General features: G+C 38.6%; 1 long non-coding RNA gene across 1 annotated transcript; it reads left to right on the top strand.

Moving 5' to 3' along the window:
• The first annotated feature begins 1,985 nt into the window (after positions 1–1,985).
• On the top strand, positions 1,986–6,179 carry LOC130012289 (uncharacterized). Its single transcript, XR_008787699.1, has 3 exons — positions 1,986–2,147; positions 3,784–3,867; positions 6,111–6,179. It is a non-coding gene; the product is annotated as an uncharacterized LOC130012289 (long non-coding RNA).
• The last annotated feature ends 700 nt before the right edge of the window (positions 6,180–6,879 follow it).

Raw genomic sequence — 6,879 nt, 5'->3', positions numbered from 1 at the left:
GCCTGATTCACCATGAGCATAGTAGGCCATTGGCCTAGTTACCACGGATATCTGTTGTTGGGGGTGGGGGGGACTGAAACTAACCTTGTTTCAAGTATACACCGGGTATTTCATTATAAGTATGGGGGCAGGGATTTTTTTTAGGAATTTTTGAGCGCTTGGCAGGAACTCGCTGTATAGTTATTGTCCCGTTAGGTTCTATGATAACTAAACCTGTATAGTGGACTATGGTTTTTTTACGGCATAACTTTTACAACATAAGATTGAGTAGCACTAGTGTGCGCCTATTAGTATGGTGGCTGTTAGCGGCCATCCAAGTGAATCTAAGTCGTCGCCTTGTGAAGAAGTCGACAAGTCGACAAAATCAACCCGTCAACACGACAAAATAACCCGACGATCGTCGCCTTCATTTCGTCGACTTGTCGGGTCAATTCTGTCGACTTGTCGACTTGTCGCCTTCGACTTATTCACAACCCGACAAGTCGACAAAATACAATCATTTCGACATGTCGTGCGGCGACTTGTCGCCTCGGAAGTCAAACTCGAGCTTGCGCATTTGCTGATTGGATAACTTGCATGCGCACAGATTAACTGTATTTTGTCGACTTGTCGGGTTGTGAAAAATCGACAGAAATGACCCGACAAGTCTTTAGCAGTGGGAGGAAAACGAAGGACCAGGAGAAAACCCACTAGGTTTGACAGGCGACCCTACTGCTTGCCACGTACAAACAACCGGGGACTCGAAACTATACGCCAATTGACTCAATGACAGACCTTATGATACAGCGCGCACATGCTAACCATTCGGCCACCCCCCCCCCCCTTAATGGCCTCACTTAACCTTACTTTTGTCGCATATCACCCCCTTTGATCTTGTTGTCCTGTATGGTCTTATGAATTGTTGTTATAGTTTTTCTGTATATATTGACCTCATAATTTTTGTATTATAAAATCGCTGTGGTGAGAAGAGATGGCGGGTCGTCTTCTCTCTTTGTCATAATAAAAAAACCAAATCAAAATGTGTATTCAGGTGACTTTTTGATTTACAAGGACCTTTTTATTTTTGTGTTTTTACCGATTTTCAACCCTTTAAGTGTAAATAATTTAATTAAATCAACCTGTCCATAGTATCATATTTATTGTATTGGACGTTAAATCTGTAATAAACAACTACATCATTTGTATTACTGTATTACCTTGATAACGTTGAGAGAATACTTTTCGAAATTTCGCCCAAATAAATTAATAGCTGTTTTTTCCATAAGTCGGGGGGGGGGGGGGGGATGGTTAGCGTGTGCGCGTTATATCATAAGGTCTGTCATTGAGTTAACTGGCGTGGTTTTCAATCCCGGGTTGTACGTGACAAGGAGTAGGGTCGCCTGTCAACTTCGTGGGTTTCCTCTGGGTCCTCCGGTTTTCCTGCCACTGCTAAAGACCCCTTCACGCAAGCGAATTATGGAAAGAAAATTGAACCATATATTAGTCCCGAAATGACCTAGTTTGTATAGAGTGGACGTTAAACTCCATTTCTCTGTCTCTCTGTCTCTCTCTCTCTCTCTCTTACATAATGTACCTTTAACAACGTTTATGAGTCTTGCTGAACGTGGATAAATATAACCCTTGTAGTCAACGTCCAGTCTAATAATACAGAATAAGGAGTGGTGGACATGATTTGTTTAAATTAGTATCCAAACATATTCACCTGACAACAAAGTAACAATCATTATTTTAAATTCAGTAATTACTATAGGAATATGCACGTCCACAAACAATGCATATTATTGTTAGGCTGTTTTCCTTTACGCACTGTTCCCATTAATCGAAGTTTTGGGTGTTTTCTTTGTTATTCGTTTTCCTTTTCAATATTGTTCCCAAGAAACACGGGTGGCCATATTGTTTTTATTTTTTAATTTTTAAGTTTGTGTTTTCAACAAAAAATACATCCCAGATGCCAGGTGTTTATTACGTGTAGGTAATTTGTGTCTATTCAGCTGGGGTATTTTGAAGGTGATAAGTATATAAATTCAACTAAATCTATCGAATAATGTAGAATAGTCCATCGTATTCAACCAAAATGAATTCTGCAATTACTTGTTTGGTTGTACTCGCGTCTCTGTTCTGTGTGGGATCTGCAATTTCATATTGCGGTAAGCTTTTTTATTTATTTCATTTTTTTTTTTTTTTCATTTCTTTTTTTATTTAATTCATTTTTTTTCTTTCATTATAATATTTAAATTTTTTATCTGCACGAGCTGATATATGTTTAATACAAAACAGCAAATATCTGACCGGCTTTCAACGTCCGATTCGACAGATGGGTGAAAATATTTCAACCACAAAATATCTCAAATTTATACCATTTTATACTTCGAAATACCGCCAAGACGCACAATAAATTTGGGGATTTTGGAGGCTAAAGCGTAAAATTATAAATCGCAGCAAATTCTGCGATTCATGTCTATAGTTTCAATGACATTTAGTAATTGAACTGGAATATCCAGGGACCCGTTTCACCAAATTTTAAGTAAAATAAAATCAAAATTTTAGTAATTGGATTGGATAATATTACATTGATTTTAGTGCGAAGCCAATCAAAATTGAAGTATCTACTAAAATTTGGATTTTATCTTTAGTTAAAATTTCGTGAAACTGACCCCTGGGTCGAAATTCTATGGAATACAATTACTGATTATTACTGAGTTACATTTAGACAAGGATTCTCTAGTCTTTGCAAATTGTATTATATCATCATGTTTCCGCAGCCATTTTGAAAAGAGGGCAGGTACCAAGTGAAAAATCCATTTTAGAAATTATTTTTTTGGCCAATTATTCTTTCATCATTTTTTGCTTCAGAAAAAAAATATGCGTTAGCCTAAACCTAACCCTAGTTTTAAAAAAAAAATTTTTTCTTCATTGTCCCATGGTATAAAGCGCTTCCTTTCCGATATATTTGACATTTTGAGTCATTTTACGGAACCATCAGCCATCTGGAAATGATTATTAATTTTCTCCCAGAACCGCATATCCGATTTTGGAAGACTTGTGGCGGTATGTTGATTAGCAGCTAACCTACAAGGCACGTTTCGTTTTTTTATAGTTCAAAATTTCGTTTTACTTGTCTTTACTACACTAAGATCTAGAAGAGTTGTTAATTAAGAAAATTGGCAATAAAAGTAAAGCTATAAATTATAAAGTACTTTTGAAAACAACATCAAAATCTGCACGTCACTTTTGTCATTTCCATGACGATGGTGGGAGGGGTGTGTGGCTAAGGTACATGTCAGGAACTACATTAAATGGTACCGCTATGGGGGAAGGGACAGTCATGTTATAAATTATGTCATTCTGCACACACAGATCCATCTACGTCATTCCTCGAGAATAGATATCTGCCCTAAATGGCCGCCATATCCAGAAATTAGTATACAGCGGTTTTGTAATGCGTTTCTACTCCTTTTCACATCTGTCATACACACAAAGACTGAATAAACCTTTTCAATTTTATTAAATGGAAGCAGAACAAATACCTATCAAAATTCTCGAAATATACTTAGTGTTTTCGACTAAAATCGTCGATTTAGGACTTAAAATGTCGGTCAACTACCTTAGTGTTTGTTTTCAAGCGGAGCTAACTGTAGACAGACAGTCTAAGTTTAGTAAGAAATTATGTAAATGACATTTTTAAGCGTATATTCATTTCGTCGTATCTTTTGTCGTTCAGTACATATTCATTTCGGCGTATCTTTTGTCGTTCAGTACATATTATTTATTTATATTTTACAGACATTTATCCCATGTTACCTGTTTGTGCAGCAAAAACAACAACAACAACAACAACAACACAAAAACCAGCATTTGATATTTGTGGTAAGTACTGAGATTCATTCATTCATTTGACTGCAGGTTGTTATATTATATATGAATAAAGTATACAATAAATAAGCGTGGCCCGAGAACAGAACCTTGTGAAATACCACGCAAAATATATTAAATCACACAAAGAGAGAGAGAGAGAGAGAGAGAGAGAGAGAGAGAGAGAGGGCGCGTTTAACATCCACTCGACGCAAACTAGGTCATTTCGGGACTAACACATGGTTCAATTTTATTTCAAAAATTCGCTTGCGCGTAGGGGTCTTTAGCATTGGGGGGAAACCGGAGGACCCGGAGAAAAGAATCACACAAAGAGCAGTGCTCTTACAGTACTTTTAAGTCTCATTGCGTCATATTGTGAAAGATGGATCTCTAATAGGAATATCAGTCCAAACTTTCATCGATCTATGCTGCTCTCTATGCAACAATCCCGTCGCCATTTTGTAGTTCGCGAACATAATTGATATACCTGCTTTTTTAATTATCTGGCGTTGGTAGTTTGATTTTGTTTGTCTAATTTTATGTTAAATAATCAATCTGAGTACATAAATGAAATGGGAGAGAGAGAGGCAGAAATGGGGCTTAACGTCCACTCGACACAAACCAGGTCATTTCGGGACTAACATAAAGATCCAATTTTATTTCAATAATTCGCTTGCGCGTAGGGGTCTTTAGTAGTGGGAGGAAACCGGAGGACCCGAAGAAAACCCACGAGGTTGGACAGTCGACCCTACGCTTTGTCACGTACAACCGGGGATTCGAAACCACGCCAGTTGACTCAATGACAGGCCGTATGAAACAGCACGCACGTGCTAACCATTCGGCCATCCAACCCCCCAAATGAAATGGGATTTAACGTCCTACTGTTCTGCTCCTATTGAGTTAATGAAGACCGGCATAAGCCATACAGTGTGCTATAAGAGAAATGTTGCCCGGACAGCGGCGCAACGGCCTACTATTATATCGAAGTCCAACTGCCAGGGGATTTTTTTTATGAGATCTTTGCCCGAGTTCACAAAGCATTCTCAGACTTAAGTTCAGAATTTACTCAACTTTCAATCACTGTTGATGGAAAAAAATCTTTGATCCAGAAACACAAAACTTTGCAAATAGTTTCTTTTTGATGTATTTGATACATTAAAACAACAAAAGTTTTATAAAGAGCTATATTTTAGTTAAGATAAGGCCAACAATTTTTAGTAAATTCTTAACTTAAGCCCGAGAATGCTTTGTGAACTCGAGGCCTTGCTTTTTTCGTCTCATCCAAAGGACTATACGCCTATGTATACACGGGTCCTCGGTTTTTCGTCCCATCCGAACGACTAGATAGCTGTCTTTGTCAGGCCCTCCGTCCTGCACCATTGACAATTTGCAGTACATAAAGGCGTGGATTAAACCATGATAAGTTTTAGCGAAACATGTAAATGACACAATGGGCCTTAAATTAGCTAATTAGCTATTTAGTAATTGATCGAGGAAGATTTTTATAATAAATAACTGAATTAGCTATCGAGTAATTTAATTGATCGATGATGGGTTTTTATGGGCCTTTAGTAAATAACTGAATTAGCTATCGAGTAATTAATCAAGGATGATTTTTTATGGACCTTTAATAAATAATTTAATTAGCTATTGAGTAATTAATTGATCGTGGATGATTTTTTTATGGACCATTAATAAATAATTTAATTAGCTATTGAGTAATTAATTGATCGAGGATGATTTTTTATGGGCTTGAATAAATAACTGAATTAGCTATCGATGATGATTTTTAATGGAACACAGTATCTTAGCAACACAGACAAATAATTATTTGTTTGTAGTAAATTATACAGCCCGAGAAAGTGTCCCCGATATATCGTCGGAATTTACGGCACGAGAGCGTGAGCGGGAAATGGTGTTTTACGTCCACTCGACACAAACGTGGTAAATTTGGACCTAATATATGGTTTAATTTTATTTTAATAATTCGCTTGCGCGTAGGGATCTTTAGCTGTGGGGTGAAACCGGTGGGACCGGAGAAAAACGCACACGAATGGACAGGCGAACCTACTGCTCCTTGTCATCTACAAGCGGGGCATCGAAACAGCGCCACTTGACTCATTGACAGACGTTATGATACGGAGAAAATCATTCGCCCACCCATCCCCCCACCCCCCTTCGCCAACCCGTTCGTTACCCAATGAGGTACGTAAGGGTAATTTAGTTCTAATATAATGTCTTTGTTTGTATTTTTACAGCTTTTCAACCTAGCCATTCGAGCTGCCAGCAAGTTGAAGTTATAGAACCCGCATATTGTAAAGTGTTTCGTAAGTTATGTATTGTTATGGTATAACAACCTCATTATGTGGCTAAGTGAAGTGAAGTGAAATGGGGTTTAACGTCCTGCTATTCTGCTCTGACTGGGCTAATGAAAACGGGCATACGCCGTACAGTGTACTATGAGGGAAATTTTGCCCGGGCAGCGGCACTACGTCCTACTCGTGTATCGAATTCCAAATGTCAGGGGATCTTTTACGTGCATGCCAATGTATACACTGGTCCTCGGTTTTTCGTCCCATCCGAATGAATAGAAATGGGGGTTTAACGTCCTACTGTTCTGCCCCGACTGGGCTAATGAAGACGGGCATACCCTTTACAGTGGGCTATGAGCGAAATTTTGCCCGGGCAGCGGCACTATGGCCTGCTCTTATATCGAATTCCAACTGCCAAGGGATCTTTTACGTACATTCCAATGCATACACGGGACTTCGGTTTTTCGTCTCAAAGCAGAACAGTAATTTACGCCGTGCGCTCAGGTTTTCTCTTGGTCTCTCGGTTCGGGCTAGCGAGCCAGCGTCTTACCCACTCAACCATCGTGGCTCCCGTTTCGATACGATCAACACGGTTGCTTCGACTAAGCTAAATATATGATAAGACCTGATAGGATCATCACGATTACTCCAACCAAAATTAAAACCACGATCTCAAACACAGCACGAATTGTGATAGTGGGAACCTAGCATTAAG

This window comes from Patella vulgata, chromosome 3, assembly GCF_932274485.2.
Source record: "Patella vulgata chromosome 3, xgPatVulg1.2, whole genome shotgun sequence".
NCBI lineage: Eukaryota > Metazoa > Mollusca > Gastropoda > Patellidae > Patella > Patella vulgata.
Note: the sequence above shows the minus strand (reverse complement) of the source record. Positions and strands in the feature narration are given on the sequence as shown.